Below are 18,247 nucleotides of genomic sequence, written 5' to 3' on the forward strand. Positions count from 1 at the left end.
CATGGCCTCAAGACAAGAAGAGGGTATAGAACATAGTTTTAAAAACGAGACCGAGGGCAAAACCAGATTTGCCTTGGGTTCCCAAACTTTACCGATTTTTTTATTGGTTTTGGACATTTTTATTGAACCAAACTAGTACTCAGTTCTTACTTGAACCGATTGGACCAATTGGTCCGGTCCGATTTTTAAAACCATGTTATAGAATGGCACAGATTTTGATTAAGCCTTCAAACATCCCACATAAACAATATTATTCTTGTATGCTTCTATTCAAGCTTCACAACCATGCGGACAATATGTTATTAAGCAAAAAGTGTGTTACATTATAACAAACCGAAAGTGTTAAAAAGGCTTAAGTGTCACTCTAGCTAACACTTAAGCTTTATTGTCTTCATCTTTATTATCTTATTTCAAAGCCAGAAATGTGGCAAGGCAGAAGTTCCACCAAAGCCTTTTTCATTGAAGTAGTTACAATAGTCTTTCACTGTGGTTTCCCTGTACTTTAGAGGATTGTCTTCTGACAATAAATCCTTGATGGGCCCGTAAGGTTTTGGGGATGGCTGAAGACCTGTGCAAAAAAGGCACGCCACAGATACTCTTGGACCTACCTGGTTTTCCAATACTCTGTGTTCAATACTTTTAAACCTGTCATTTGTTACAAGCTGAAAACACCAAATGGTAAAATTTTGTAAATTAGATTCAACAATAAGAATCCTTATTGATTTTGGAGCATCAAAATTGAGAAATACATAAGAAATTTATCTGCACCTGCCCCACACCGAGGAAACAAAAACAAGCTTGATAGTTTTTCATATCATTAATACTTAATTTCATGTATTCCATTTGTTTAGACATAAATGATCCTTCCAATGTGCATGTGAACGGATTTGCTCTTTGGTGAATGGTTTCAAATTCGGAGTCCCGTCCCTCTCACATTAGACCAACATATCATTAATAATTACTTGTAACAGGATTATAATATGCACTTCCATAAAACAATTTATTTTAGGAGTTGCAGCATAACAAGATCCCCCAGTAGACAAATAGATGAGCAAAACAAAATGTATTACTAAAGCTATAAGTGTCGTTACCAAAATTGATTGTCAATAATGATTTAGTCTATGTAATGGATCCAACAATATTATATAAATTACTTATTCTTATTATTGTTATTCAATGTTAGACTTTAACCTTAACTAACAACATTACTGCACTAATACGTACACAAATTTTTGGGGAGAGAAAATAGAAATAATTAAAGAAACGGAGATAGAATTTTGGTTGTTTATAATGAAACACTTGATATGTAATATGAACAAAAGATAACAAAAGGATAAAGTATGGATTTGACTGAGGAAATCTGGACATTTGTGAACCTTTTAGATTTGATTGAGGAAATTTTGACCTTTGGAAACCAATTAGGATCCAATTTTATTAAACTTTTCTGATATATTTTATTGAAAATAACTTCAGCTATTTAAATACAACAAAGTAACGCTAAAAACCTAAAGTGATGGAACATGTCTCCTAAACTTCTTTTTATATACAAGATAAAAATTCTACTCTAGCTTAATCTAAGTGTATATGTATATAAAACTTCCTCCTATAAACTTAAACCTCAACCCTTACCCTCTACATTCCACAAGCACTTATATTTGTGGAGTGACCACTACAAAAAAAGGCGTCTATAGCCACGTTTAAAAAATGCATATAAACCTAAAAAACGCGACTATAGGATAGAGCCACGTTTCCTATAGCCGCGTTTACAAACACGGCCTAAACAGCGCAGCAATAGGTCTATGGCCACGTTTTTCAAAAACGCGGCTAAAGGACATACCTAAAGCCGCATTTTTTAACCCTGTAAGATGAATTTGGCCAAAAAAACGGCTAAAGGTAATACCTAAAGCCGCGTTTTTTAACCCTGTAAGATGAATTTGGCCTATAGAAAAACGCAGCTAAAGGTCAGACCTATAGCCGCGTTTTTCAAAAACACGGCTATAGACTCGCTTTGAGCTACGTTTAAAACACGGCTATAGGGTTTTTTTTTTAATTCTGGGTTTTTTTTCCCCAGAAAATTCAAAATTCAAATAAAAAAAATTCAAAATTAATAACAAACTCAAAAAATTCAAAATCAAACACAAACCCAGAAAATTAAAAATCAAACACAACATACTCACAATACAAACACACCCAAAAAATTCAAAATCACACACAACGTGCTCCAAAATATAAGAACACAAGCCCATTTAAACATAATCACAATATCAACAACACAATAGCACAAACTCAAGCACAGATCCAAAAAATTCAAAATCAAATATTGCTAGAATATCCACTTCATTCAAAATTTTCAGCATCTCCTCCATTTTCTTACTAACTGAACATAAAATAACAAAAAAAAATAGATTTATTGACAAACCAGTGTGCTTGAGATATTGAAGAAAAAAAAAAGAAAAAAAAAGTAGCAGCTCCAAAGAAACAAAGAAAAGAAAAAGTTACCCAGATGTGAAGAAGGAAGAAAGAAAAAGGAAAAAAAAAAAAAAAAAGAGTTACCCAGATGTGAGGAAGGAAGAAAAAACAAAGAACTTGAAGAGTTACAGTGGAGTGAGTGAAGAATGAAGAAAGAAAAAAGAAAGAAGGAGAAATAAAAGAAAAGAAGAAAGTGAGGGTAGGTCCTCCTTAAAAAAATTATTCAGCTGGACCTATAGCTGCGGCTATAACTTACCTTTAGCTGTGTTTTAAAATGCGGCTAAAGGTCAACTATAGCCGCATTTTTGAAAAACGCAACTATAGGTCCACTTTAAAAAAAATTATTCGGCTGGACCTATAACCGCGTTTTAAAAATGTAGCTATAGGTTAGCTATAGCCGCATTTTTTAAAAACGCTGCTATAGCTTGAGGCTTTAGCCGCGTTTCTTAGAAACACAACTAAAAAAACGTAGCTATAGCTCACGTTTTTTGTAGTGGACCATCGCAATAAGGGTGTGTGATGGTCACATCTCCTAAACTTATGGCCACAAAAGTCGTGCTCCTAAAACTAGGACACCACTAACAATACAATTTAAATTCAACTCAAATACTAACAACTTCCTACTCACGCTAATCCCTATCTTAACTAGTACCTATAAACATGGTAATTCCCTACAAACATGAAACAACTAATAAATAATCATTAATATTATTTCCTAACAAATTAATATATGTAACATCCACAGAAATATTCCATTAGAAAAATAATGTGAAGACTTACTTGAAGAAGATCTCCAATGTTAACCACTAGAGCGTAGAGCCCAAGGCACGAGAGGGATAACAATCCACTTGTTCTGATGCAGAACTTGGAGGCCACCAATATGGTCTTGTAAAAGCACAGTGAGGGAGTCATTGTGAACATGCTTGCTTGAGCCTAATGTTAAATCTAGTGTGATGAGCTTTTTTTTTTTTTTTTTTTTTTTGTTAGTGGTCCTATTTTGTAGAAAAAAAATGTGTTTTTTTTATTTTATATATATAATTTTTATTTTGAAAATTTAATTTAGAAGTGAAAAAATCAATTTGAAAATTAATAGGAGAGTAGTCCTATTTTTTAGGCAATATTTTAGTGGGAGTTAAAGTTTCATTTTAACCAGATTGTCCTTTAGTTTTGTCTCTACTTAAACATAGGGGTGTAGGAGCATTTTTGAACTAAAAAATAAGTAATCCAAATAGGGGAAGCCCTTTAAATAATAATATAGATTAAGGTAGTTTGGGTTCAAACGAAGGGCCTCCGATAATAACTCAAAAAGTAAAATCCCCAATTTCATTACATGCTGAGAGTACTCCTCCAATATATCTCTGCTAACAGTTATATAAATTATAAAGAACATAAGGTGGCCATGCTTCATAGGATACATGTCATTCTCAAATCTCAATGTGAGTGCAAATACAACAATTAAAATATAGATACAAGAATGGGAGCGTTTACCAAATGAGAATTTAAGATTACAAAGTTTATACTCTGAAATCCCCAAAAAAATAAAAATAAAAATTCTACCATTTTGTTTTTCTAATTAAGTGATTTGAAAAGGTAATAAAAGAATGAGGCAAGCATAGCTCGCAAAATCTCTCTCTCTCTCTCTCTCTCTCTCTCTCAGCCATCATTCCAAACGTAACATAAATACAATCCCATCTTAAATCTTAACCCTTCACAAAAGAGTAATAAAAATACAAACCCGTCAAAAGTCTTATAACTCAATTTGGATTTTTTTTTTTTTTTTTTTTTGGTATTTTCAATAGATACTTCTAAGATTCAAACCATCCTTATAAAAAATAAAAATTTAAATTTAAATTAAAATAAAATAAAATAAAAAAAAACTCCAAAGTCCAATCCATTCCTCACAAGTCCAAGCAACTTTGACTCAAGCCCAAACTCAAGTCAACCCAAGCCCACATTTATCAACCCTAAGTCACCCATTTCACTCCAAGCCTACTCTCACTTATCCTATTTATAGAAATATCACCCAATTCACAACAATTATACAAATACCCTCATATTTCCCAAATTACACATATTCCTATCAACCTCCTGGCAAAAATCACACTTTTACCCCAACTCACATGAAATTACACAGTTGAGACTTTTTCTTGACATTAACTTTTGCCAACAATGTTGTTAGGACATATGTGAATCATGTTAGGAACATATGTCATCTAAAATTGGCTAATCCTTTGACAAAATGCACTTTACTTATAATTTGATAGATCTATGATGTATTTAATACTTCAAGTAACAAGATTTCAAGTCCAAGTGTTAAAACCATGCAAATCTTTCCAAGAAACTAGTGAAAAAGTGCTGGATTTTAAAACTCGACAGATAGCATCTATTGACTTTTAAAAGGCTTGTTTAGCCCAATGCTCGAAAACTGCTCGATAGATAACCTATCTATCAAGATCTAAGAAAATCATTTTTTCAGATCTAATTTCACACCAATCCGTGTATATTTGTTTAAGATTTCTTTTCTCACAACCCTAAACATATATAAAGATTATTATAAGGGCCGTCACAACTGGTGAAAGTGGATGCAACTTAATGCAAAAGTTCTTCGCAAGCATATTGTGACCAGAGACATATGCCCTAGTTCATCTTTCTCTTAGAGAAGCATCTGCATTTGTATGCCGTAGGGTTTTGTAACCAAGGAATTTCATGATCTTTAACATGTTGATAAACTGAAAAACTTTGCAGCCAACATCCTTTTCAAGTTGGTGGTTAGTCACGTACTTGGATCTGTGCATCAATTGGTTAGTCACGTACTGGGAGTTGTGCATTGAAAAGGAGAGATTGTCACTACAAAACAAGTCCAATTGGGTGTTGGGGTAAGGGTTCAACTGTAGGTTGGTATAAGGTACTGGGATTCCTTTACTTGCAACCGCTTGTTGTGAGAATAGTGGATTCTCAAGAGTGGTGACCTTAAAATCACCAGATGGGATTTTGTCTTGGAGGTTTTCCCCATTCATAAACAAATCACTGTGTCAACTTTATTTTCCACTGCATATTAACTTAGTTGGTGATTTGTTTGTGCTACCACTCGTATTGCACGTTAATTGAATTAATTAATTAATTTGGCTAATTAATTGGTTAATTTATCACAGGGGGTTAATAAATTCTTGGCCTATCAAGTGGTATCAGAACAGGCACACTCTGATTAGGGTTAATCTTTATTGTGTGATCCATTGACCCCTATTGTCATGGATAGAGGACAATCATTTATTATACCTCCTTTATTTGATGGCACTAACTATGCATACTGAAAAGTATGCATGAGAGCTTTCTTGCAGTCATTAGATGACAATGTGTAGCAAGCTGTAGAGATAGGCTAGACCTAGCCAAAAGAAGCGCCGGCCGATTGGGATGATGCTAAGATCAAGGCAGCTAACTTCAACAGCAGGGCATTGAATGCTTTATTCAGTGAAGTCACGAATGAGAAGTTTAAGAAGATATCCTCTACCGAAACTGCCTAGGAAGCATGGACCATCCTTCAGATAACCTATGAAGGAACCAAGGCTGTCAAGGATTCGAAACTTCAAACACTTACTACAAGCTTTGAAGAGGTCAAGATGGAGGAAGATAAATCGTTCAATGAGTTCTATGCCAAGCTCAAGGACATAGTGAACTCAGCCTTTAATCTTGGGGAAACCATTCCCAAACCCAAGATTGTTAGAAAGGGGCTTAGATCTCTACCCGAAAGATTTCATGCTAAGATCACAGCAATTGAGGAATCAAAGAATATTGACAAAATTCCTTTGACAGAGCTAGTTGGCAATCTGCAGACCTATGAGTTAGGTTTGACAAGGATTGGGAAATCGAGTAAAGGAAAGAGCATGGCACTGAAGGACAAGAGCAATGACACAAATGATCTTTAGAAGATGAAGATTCTTAAATGAAATCCTACATTATAAGGCAATTCAAAAATTTTATGAAGAATGCCAATGCTAAAGGATTTGACAAAGATCGCAAGCAGTCCAGTTCATCTCAGTTCAAGAGCCAAGACAAAGGGAAGAAAAATGCTAAGGATGGTGGTCAATACACTGTTCCATTAGGGCTAAAGTGCTTTGGGTGTCAAGGCTTCAGACACGTGAAACAAGAGTGCCCAATTTATCTTAAGACCATTGGGAAAAGCAAGGCCCTTGCTTCTACTTTGAGTGACACCAAACCTGAGGATGATTCGAACAATGAGGATGATGGAATCCTGAATGCCTTCACTACTACTGTAAATCCTACTGAGGGGATTGCTAAAGAAATGGATGAAGAAAAGGACTTGGTAGAGTCTAAGTTTGAAAAGATGGATAAGCAAGATAACATCCACACAGCCTATGCAAAATTATACAAAGTCTCGAAAAAGCATGAGAAGTTGTATAGGTTGGCCACCAAAAAGCTCAGTGATGTGGAGCTTGAACGAGAAGAAATCTTCACAAAGTTTGATGAAGCCAATCAGACCATTAAAGCACTGAGATTTGAGAATAATTTCTTGGCTGAGAATACCAAAAAGCTTAAGGCAGAGCTGTTCCAAGTCAGAGCTTAGTTGGAAAGGACTTTAAGTGTAAAACTTGACACTTTCAGAAATCTGTTTTTGATCAAACCGGTTTAGGGTATGATTTCTCTTTTCTTAGTATTGCTTCTACTAGTACTACTATTTTTGTTTCACCTGCTAATAATGTTGATTCTGAGAACAATGATGTTAAAACTACTTTAGCTATTGAAAACATAGACAATAGTAAATCTATCTTAGGAGGACCCCCTAAGCTTGATAAGAAAGAGACTAAAAACCCTAGGACTAAGAAGGGCAATACTCAAAAGTCTAAACAGAAGAAGCAGCATCTCTATCATCACTGTGGAGCAACTGGACATATTCGGCCTAATTGCTATAAGTGGTTAACCACTCAATAGAGCAACAATATGATCTCATCAGGAAACCAGAATCAGTTTCCATCCTCTTTTGGTCCTCTTGGAGATCTTCTCAAGGCCCTCATGTTCCTTTCAAACTTGAACTGTTTCAATTCTTCCCCCTCACTGCCGGATTAAGGGTTTACTAAACGGAAAGGTTCTTCCAAGGTGTGGAAGGAAAAAGGCTCGAAGTGATTTTGTCACTTTTCTCTCTCTCCCTCTATTTTTTTGCTTGCATTACTTGTGTGTTTTGCTTTCTAGTTTTGAGTCAGTCTAGTGTTATGCTTTGCTTTGTTTAACATGTTTTTGTTTGTTTGTTTTTAATTTTGCTTTATTTTGTTTTTCATAAAAATTTTAAAAAAAATTAATTCAAAAAAATACAAAAACAGTGTGTTTTGTGTACATTGGTACTTGTGTATCTTAGATGGCTATTAAAACAAAGTTTTCTAAACTTTGTATCTTTTGTAGCACCTCTATGCACAACTAAGCAAGTGAGATTTGTGGCTCAGGTTTGTGATGATTAAGATTAAGTAATCTCTTGTACTTAACACTTGTATCACTCTTTTTGACAGGAATGACTAGAAAATCCTAAGAGAAAGGCATAAATAACTATCTCACCACTATTGCCTAACAATCATGAAATCACATTTGTATGCTTCAACATAACAAAAGTGCAATGTCAAAAGCTTAACATAATTGGGTATTTCTTTTCTCTCTCTTATATGCCCATGCATGATATGCTTAACAAAAGAAAATATGCAAAGAAAAATAAAAGCAAAAAGAATCAAAATGCTTTATATATGATTGCAAGCGTGTCTTCTAGGAGATGTGGGAGTTATAAGATGTACCTCAAAGGTGATAGTCCCCATCAAGTTGTTATGATTGTGTGTGAGTTAAAGTGATTTCTCATATCTCAAACCATCATAACATGTAGACACTAATACAATCATGCGATGTTTTTCACATACAACACGCAATATTCTTTGCTACTCTTGCTACATGTGCAGGTACAATGTGATTTGGCTATCATAAGAAATACATGTGCTAAAGTATGCTCACTAAACTGTCTTTACTTGTTTTTGAAATATAAAATTGGTTAGACTTGTTTAGTGTGTGTCTGTGTGTGTGTTTTGGATCTAAATTCTTGACATTTTCTTGTTAAGAAATGTTTTTGAGAGCTTAAAATATTGTTTGGATCCTTGGTTGAGTAGCATGCTTGATTGCATTCATATTTGTGTTTTTTTCTTCTTTCAAAAACTGTTTTTGAGCAATCTCAACAGCTTCTCGATAGCTAGGCTATCTATCAAGCCTCTTGATCTTCTTTTCTTGACAACTATTATCGCAATTTCGATCCATCAAAGTTTCTGAGAATTTTTCTTGATAGCTTCTCAACAACTTCTCGATCCATCAAGAAAGTTTCTGTATGCTCGACAAATGCTCGATAGCTTCTCAATCCATCGAGGTCACTTTGGTATGGACACCTCTCGATAGATCCTCGACAGCTCCATCTGTCGAAAATTAAATCTCAACACCTCTCAATACCTCTTGATCCATCGAGCTTTGTGTTTTTTTATATATAGCTCAGCACATTTTTTCTCTCATTTTTCTCGATCTCTCTCGATTATTTTTAACTCTTCACCTCCCCAAAAACCCTTCTCTCACTCTAAACCTCTTCCCCAATCAATCTTCGGCCTCAAGGGCTCACATTTATTCATGCATTTCATCCTTTTGACCTAACTTTTCGGGTTTTTGATAAATTTTGGAGTTTTTCAAAATTTATAAGCTTTTTGCAAAAATTTTGGGTTGGGTTTTGTTTAAAAGATCTTAAATGTTCATGCATTGCATCACATTTACATTTTGATAGGCCACAAACTGAATGACCCCTTGTGATTATACCAATTAATTAATTAGCTAAGTTATTAATTAATCAATTAATCATGCAATTACGTGGAAGCACAAACAAATCACCAAAAACTAAATATGCAGCAGAAATTAAATAACACGGTGATTTGTTTACGAATGGGGAAAAACCTCGCAGCAAAAACCCCACCGGGTGATTTTCAGGTCACCACTCCCGAAACTCCACTATTATCAAATCAAGCGGTTACAAGTAAAGGAATCCCAAGTACCTTTCCAACCTACAGTTGAACCCTTACCCCAATACCCAATTGGACTTGATCTGTAGTGACAGTTCCCACCTTTGATGCACGACTCCCAAGTACGTGACTAACCAATGTGCGGATCCCAGTACGCGACTTCAAAACACCAACTTAAGGAAGAGAGGTTGGCTGCAAAGTTTTTCAGTTCATCCTACACGATGAAGATCAAGAAGATGCTTGGTCACAAAACCCTTTGGTGCAAATACACAGCAACTTCTTCATAGAAGATGAACTAGGTCAAGAACTTCGTCATTTGATCACAATTTGCTTGAACAGAGATTGCTCAATGCTTTTGCAACTTGTGTCACACTTGACGGCTCTTAAAACAATCCTTTTATATGTTTAGGGTTTGGAGAAAAGAAGGCCCAAAAGCATATTCACGAATCCCAAGAAAATCAGATCAAAAAATCTGAAATTATAAATCTCAACAGATAGCAAGTGTCGAGGTAGCTATCGAGTAGGTATCGAGCTTTAATGAATTTGCACTTCAGCTTGCTTTTTCTTGGACAGACTTGATGACTTCGACACTTGACCTTGAAACCTTATTTTTTTGAAGTATTAAAAACACCTAGAACTACCCAATTACAAGTAGAGTGTGTTTTGTCAAAGGATTTAGCCAATTTACATAAATAAGTGACATATGTTCTTAACAAGTGAAAACACATATGTCCTAACACATTTTAACAATGATTCATGCATTTTAGATGTGTGTTTACTTTGTTGAAATGATATGTGCTGGTTGAATTGGATTGAGCTGAGCCTATGATGCTTTTACTTTTTCATGTCACATGTTCCTGCATTTTCATGCATACATACCATTTTTTTCTCTATCTTATTGATATTGATCTGTATTGGTACTTTTCTATTTGTCCCCCTCTCTATCTCTCTCTTTCTTTCGGTTAGTTACTCAATGGTACCTAAGCATAAGTCTACTTTGTCCTGAAACCCTCTTCGTTCCGGGGTAGCTTCTTCCTCTGTTGATTCTACCCCCTCTTATGTTCGATTCCATGATGAAAAGGCCCATTCAAACTTCTCGGAGAACTTTTCACAATGTGGCATTCATTTAGAACTCCAAGTCGTCCTATCGGATTTTTCCAATACTGACTTCCCACTGTCATCTACAGTAGAGGTTAGGAGTCGCTTTGTGGCATCCCTGTCACTTGTCCCTCCATGATTATACAGGAGTTTTACTCCAACATGCACAGATTTTTTTTATTCTGTACCTTATTTTTTTACTCGCGTTCAGGGTACGCGCATTGTAGTCACTTCGAATCTTATATCCGAGGTGCTACACATACCAAGAGTAGCGCATCCTGACTACCCCGACTGTGATTGTCTTAGGACTGTGTCCAAAGTGAACTCTCGTCTCTATTCTATGAGACACCTGTAACTTGGGGTAACCGTTAAAACACCCTTTGCTCGAGGTTTGTAAAAGGTCTGAGATTCCTTAACATGGTGATGACATTTGTTCTCCATCCCTTGTCTCACTATAACTCCATTACTGAGCCTTGTGCTCGATTTTTATTATCCCTACTTGAGGGACTCACTATTGATTTTCCCTCTCACTTCATACTCTCCCTTATAGATGTCTATAAGGATATGGCGACTCGTGATAAGTTTATTTTTCTTTTGGCTATCACACGGATTCTCCACCATGCGTCTGTCTCCTATCCTAAGTCTACACACTTCTCTATTATGTGTGCCATGGATACAGTGACCATTTGATGGAGCAAGGCCCAGCTTAGACCGAAGCGGCCACAGATCAAGACGGTGACTCTTCCAGCTTCTTCCGCTCCATCCACATCCGCTTGTTCTTCTTCTGTGGGTGGTGTGACCCTCGAGGTGATCATGGCGCAGCTTCAGTATATGGATGCTCGCCTTAACACACTCAGTGATGAGTTGTGTCAAGTGAACACCCATGTCAGTCGTATTGCCCGACATTAGGCTCGGTGGATTCATGAAGTCTCCTTCTCCTTCTCTAGAGGCATCTAAGGACGAGGATGATGATGGTGACTCCGACGATGATGATGAGGATGAGGATGCTAGCTCTTTCAGTGACGACGAGATGACTGCTTGAGTTACTTGCCCTTTGTCATTCGTGACAAAAAAGGGGAGTAGTTATGGGTATGAGAGTAGTCATGTTCTTAGGGGAAAAGTTAGTATAGGAGATTTTTTTGTTAGGGGAAGTGTTTTTGTTTATAAGGGATGTAGTGAGGACTTATGTATTTTTCTTTTCTTCTTTTAGATACATTGTTCTTATATTGTGATAGCAAACCTTGTACTCATTATTGATATATATATATATATATATTGAGGTTGTTATTACATTTTTTTTCACCTATCTCTTCATGAGTTGTTTCTTTTCTCTCTTTATGCACATGCTTCTTATTAATTGTACGCAATCTTCTATATTTTGGTTTTACACTAAGATGCCGTGATGAGTTTTGTATAAAGTGTTTTAGAAATACAGGTTGTCAAAGTCTTTCTTGCCATGAACTCTCTTCTTGCAACTTTTTTCAAGAGTTTGTGTTAGGATGGATTTTATTGTATTCAACAAGTGAGTATGAGTTGAGTGATTTATGACTTCTCTCATATGTTCATTTGTTTGCTGTGGTTTTGTCACAGATTGCCAAAGGGGGAGATTGTTAGAACATATGTGAATCATATTAGAAATATATGTCATCTAGAACTGGCTAATTCTTTGACAAAACGCACTTTGCTTGTAATTGGGTAGATCTAGGATATGTTTAATACTTCAAAGAACAAGAGTTCAAGTTTAAGTGTTAAAGCCATGTAAATCTGTCCAAGAAACAAGTAAAGAAGTGCTGGATTTTAAAGCTCGACTGATGGCATCTATCGAGGTTTAAAACTAGTCGGCAGCTGCTCGATAGATAACCTATCTATCGAGATCTACATAAATCAGTATTTCAGATCTGATTTCACACCAATCTTCATATATTTTTTTAGGATTTCTTTTCTTACATCCCTAAACATATATAAGGATTATTTTAAGGACCGTCACAGCAAGTGAAAGTGGATGCAACTTAATGCCAAAGTTCTTCGCAAGCATATTGTGACCGAAAACATACGCCCTAGTTCATCTTTTTCTTGGAAAAGCTGCAGAGTTTGTACGCTGTAGGGTTTTATAACCAATGAGCTTTGTGACATTCATCGTGTTGATGAACTAAAGAACTTTGCAGCTAACATCCTTCTCAAGTTGGTGTTTAGTCACGTACTTGGATTCATGCATTGATTGATTAGTCACGTACGAGGAGCAGTGCATTGAAAATGAGAGATTGTCACTACAAAACAAGTCCAATTGGGTGTTAGGGTAAGCGTTCAACTGTAGATTGGTATAAGGTATTGGGATTCCTTTACTTGTAACCACTTGTTATGATAATAGTGGATTCTCAAGAGTGGTGACCTTAAAATCACCCGATGGGATTTTGCCTTAGAGGTTTTTCCCATTCGTAAACAAATCACTGTGTCAACTTTATTTTCCACTGCATATTAATTTAGTTGGTGATTTGTTTATGCCACCACGCGTATTGCATGTTAATTGAATTAATTAATTAACTTGGCTAATTAATTGGTTAATTTATCACAAGGTGTCAATACATTCTTGGCCTATCAAATGTTAACAATAATTCAACCAACTATAATATGCAAATCACATACTTGCATGAAGTTGGCAAGTCTTGTAGCTTTGGGGGATTAGGAGCCACCACAGAAAGAAAAACATCCCTCCAATTGGTCACGGCTTCACTCTACAAATCAAAGTTGCTATTATAGAACACCGGTCTCATGGGATCACATGTATAAAACTCTTTCTTCATCTCAATATTTTGCTCATAAAACCTACACACTCCTTCCTTAATCTCCTCCAAAACACTCACAAGGATTCCATGATTGACCAACTAAAAGTAGCTCCATATCTCTGATGTTTCACCAACTCTTTTAACAATCCCCTTGCATTTGATTACATCTTTGTCTATGCCTTCAAGGTCTATGACAGGAATACTGAACTAAGTGTCACCAGCAGTGGCTGAGTTCTTATCGAAGTTATCTGATGGGTGATAGAATATACGAGGGATCTCAGTAACCCCAGCATCTACAAGTCCTTTAATGGCCCGATAAAGCACATCTGACATGGTCTTTAGGTCATTTTTGTATAAGGAGAACAAAAACTTCCCCTTCCGTAAGCAATTGGTGAACACAACAATAAGTATCTTGTCATCAGCTTCGTCTATCGAAAGGGCTTCTTTATTGAAACATGCTATGTAGGACCTCAATGTCTTGTCTTCTCGTTACTTGATGCTCATCAAGCATGCAGTGGATTTCTTGTACCTGTGCCCCCCTATGAAGTGCGATGCAAACTACGCACTTAACTCTTTGAAGGTACCAATGGAGTTGGGAGTCAACCTACTAAACCATATCCTGGCAAGACCTTTCAATGTAGTTGGGAAAGCTCGACAGATGATCTCGTCAGGAACACCTTGTAAATGCATGAGGGTTTTGAACGACTCCAAGTGATCCAAAGGATCCTTTGACCCGTTATAGGATCCTTTACTGGAAAAGGGAACGAAATGATAGGTGTTATGAATGGTAAGTTCGTCCGGTGAACCAACTCGTCAAGGTCATTTAACACTTGTCCCTTGAAGGCATTCATCATGAAGTCCATCCTCTCCTTCATCATCTGCATCTCTGCAACCATGTGTATCATATCTACAATGGATGGACGACTGGTGTCTTGTAGCTCTTGTCTACTTAGGGCGTTGCTGCTTTCTGGTCCTTCTTTGTCCCTCCTTTCAGCGCTGATACCTTCTTGCTCTTCTCCATAATTGTTAGGCCTAGCATTCCTTTGGGCAGCTATTCCTCCAGGTCATGGTTTTGCTTAGTAAGGCGTTCCACAACTGCGACTAGAGTCTATACCTATCTTTCTTGGGCAATAATGCGTGGTTCATCTCCGTGATTGTTGTTGGTTGCCATCGAGCGAGTGAGTATCATACAACTCTTTGTCTAGGAAGTGGTAATATGGCTGCTATCATTTTCTTTCCCACAAACGATGCAAATTGATGATGCCAAAAATCGTCAGTGAGCTGCATAGTCCTCACATGCTCTAGACAGAATCTATGAAACAAAAACAAAGAAGACCTTGCAGAGAGTACTGGTGTGGTACCGGCCAAATACCCTCTGAATGTTAAGTTAGAGAGAATTTCTACCACTCTAGAGTGCCAGAGCTAGGAGAATTACGTGTACCTTGATTTGTGAAGGCTTTAGGGTTTTTATAGTAGTGTAGAGCTGGCCTTCGTTTCTTGGTGGAGAAGGTATTTCCTTGTAGAGAAGATTATCATTAATACTCGTATTTTACAAGATCCTTTCCTTGTAGAGATTCCTCTTATTAGGGTTGGGCATTGAATACAAGATATTTCCATGTATAGACATTCTTGGAGACCAAGCTAAGCCATGCTAAACCCATCGGCCTCCTCACCACCGTCAGCCACCTTGTCCGAAGGTTCTCCGTCGACTTATGGAGACGCCTGTCAGGTATCATGGTAGGGTCGTTGGCTTATGGTGTCACTGCTTTTATCCTTCTGTATATGCACATGAAGCTCACGGGTCCGTAGGAACTGTCGGCCTTCTTGTGGGTCATACATTAAATATTTTGCAAGAACACCCTTATCAATAATTATTTTTAAACTAACATTTCTAATCTAAAAAAATATATATTGAACACCATAAATGGAAAATCCCAAAAACTTTTGTTCAACAAAATAATTTTGGTGCCGTAAATATAAATCCTTAAATCCTTTAAAAAAAAATCTCAAATAACAACAATAAAAATAAGACAAATTTTGTGGATACAACAAAATCTCACAATATTTTCACTACACCCTTATTTTTTATTGTGGTGGGTCAAAGTATTTTTTTTTTTTTTTTTTTAAATTGTTAGGCCTAGCATTCCTTTGGGCAGCTATTCCTCCAGGTCATGGTTTTGCTTAGTAAGGCGTTCCACAACTGCGACTAGAGTCTATACCTATCTTTCTTGGGCAATAATGCGTGGTTCATCTCCGTGATTGTTGTTGGTTGCCATCGAGCGAGTGAGTATCATACAACTCTTTGTCTAGGAAGTGGTAATATGGCTGCTATCATTTTCTTTCCCACAAACGATGCAAATTGATGATGCCAAAAATCGTCAGTGAGCTGCATAGTCCTCACATGCTCTAGACAGAATCTATGAAACAAAAACAAAGAAGACCTTGCAGAGAGTACTGGTGTGGTACCGGCCAAATACCCTCTGAATGTTAAGTTAGAGAGAATTTCTACCACTCTAGAGTGCCAGAGCTAGGAGAATTACGTGTACCTTGATTTGTGAAGGCTTTAGGGTTTTTATAGTAGTGTAGAGCTGGCCTTCGTTTCTTGGTGGAGAAGGTATTTCCTTGTAGAGAAGATTATCATTAATACTCGTATTTTACAAGATCCTTTCCTTGTAGAGATTCCTCTTATTAGGGTTGGGCATTGAATACAAGATATTTCCATGTATAGACATTCTTGGAGACCAAGCTAAGCCATGCTAAACCCATCGGCCTCCTCACCACCGTCAGCCACCTTGTCCGAAGGTTCTCCGTCGACTTATGGAGACGCCTGTCAGGTATCATGGTAGGGTCGTTGGCTTATGGTGTCACTGCTTTTATCCTTCTGTATATGCACATGAAGCTCACGGGTCCGTAGGAACTGTCGGCCTTCTTGTGGGTCATACATTAAATATTTTGCAAGAACACCCTTATCAATAATTATTTTTAAACTAACATTTCTAATCTAAAAAAATATATATTGAACACCATAAATGGAAAATCCCAAAAACTTTTGTTCAACAAAATAATTTTGGTGCCGTAAATATAAATCCTTAAATCCTTTAAAAAAAAATCTCAAATAACAACAATAAAAATAAGACAAATTTTGTGGATACAACAAAATCTCACAATATTTTCACTACACCCTTATTTTTTATTGTGGTGGGTCAAAGTATTTTTTTTTTTTTTTTTTGACCTATGTAGGACTGACACCTTAACTCTTGTGATAATTTGTTATATCCCTAACACAACTCCAAAAATTAACCCAATTAATAGCCCAAACAACAACAAGATTAGACCAAACAACAATAAATGAATAAAATACTCAACAAAAAGCACATTCAAAACCAAAAATTGAAAACTTATAATTATTCATATTCATAACTTGTTCAACCCACTCCATAAAAATAATCCATAATTTCATTTTATTTTATTTTTTTGAACGATACTAAGAGAAATATGGTCATCATGAGTTCTTCTTAATAGTGTTGGCAGCTCTGCTCTCCTTGGCGACTCTACTTGCAATTACACAGCAAGTATTCTCTCTCTCTCTCTCTCTCTCTCACATATTATTTCAAACTTTCTCTCATTTTATTACTCTTATCTTAGCATTCTCAGTTTTTGCTTTATCTCTCATTAGACCCTTTTTGCTTTTTAATTTTTTTAAAAGAAGGAAATTGTAAAAATTCATATATTTGACTATTTATTTTGTGATGTCGATCAATATTGTTAGGTTCTAAAGGTTTAGGAATTTATGTATTTAGAACTCTAATTTGTAATATTGGCAAACCATGATCAAAACAATATGTTTAGTCTTGTTATAGTGTGCTCAAAGTTGTTCAATTATTGTAAAGTTGGAATCGAGAGACTGCAGATGCATTGGGGCATTTCGGTCTGGCTCGATCGATCGAAGAATAGATTCGATCGATCGAAAATCGACCAGAATGCGTTTTCTGCAGAATTTCCAACTCAGCCCTAACTCATTAAACGTTTAGGGTTTTATGTTTTTGCCCTAGGTATATAAGGTAAAACCCTAGCCACATTTTTAGAGTTGCTCCAGTTGTATTGTTGCTCATACATTGCTGTTTTGTGTAAATCTCTTGTGAGATCTAGAGGAGCTTTCCTTTACACAAAGTTTAGGATTTTCAAGTTAGAGATAGTATCAATATCTTGATGATCAACTTGATTGCTACCATTGAAGCTTAAAGAATATCAAGCGTGGGTGCTTGTAGCTGATTGAAGAATCCAAGAAAGAAGGAGTCCGTGGATTCGGAGCTTGCACGTGGTCGTGTCAGTAAGTTCTACTGGTGGGTAGCATTAGGAAGTCAAGCGGGGAGCTTGTAGTCCTTCTGTATGAACTTCGATTCTTTCGCATAGTGGATTCAGGTTTACCTTGAGGATAGCTAGGTCAAATCCTCCCCAGGTTTTTACCGTGTGGTTTCCTGGGTGATCATATCATTGTGTCTTTTACTATTCCGCTGCTTTATTATTTTGATATGATTATTTGATTGCTTTAACCTAGAATTGCATAGTTTGACTAAGTAACAACTTGGCTAATTAATCTAGGCTAACCAATCTGGTTGTTTTAAGGGGTCTAAAACCGTTCAAATATATCCTAGCGAAGTTACTAAACATGAAGCTAAGTATTTTATGGCCCAAATTGGATTAGTAATCTTCCAATAAATGATTTCTATTATTTGGGGACACCCTAATTAATGTCTCACAACCATCTAATTACTTATGAGAACAAGGCAAATTACTTGTGTGGGAGAAAGATATTTCTTTTGTAACCACTGGGGCCCATTCATCTAAGTAAAAGTA

General features: G+C 36.4%; 1 pseudogene; it reads right to left on the bottom strand.

Moving 5' to 3' along the window:
- Window positions 1–410: 410 nt before the first annotated feature.
- Window positions 411–13,723, bottom strand: LOC112016461 (1-aminocyclopropane-1-carboxylate oxidase homolog 1-like; annotated as a pseudogene).
- Window positions 13,724–18,247: the final 4,524 nt, after the last annotated feature.

Source organism: Quercus suber, unplaced genomic scaffold (genome assembly GCF_002906115.3).
Source record: "Quercus suber isolate HL8 unplaced genomic scaffold, Cork oak 2.0 scaffold_1196, whole genome shotgun sequence".
NCBI classification, from domain to species: domain Eukaryota; kingdom Viridiplantae; phylum Streptophyta; class Magnoliopsida; order Fagales; family Fagaceae; genus Quercus; species Quercus suber.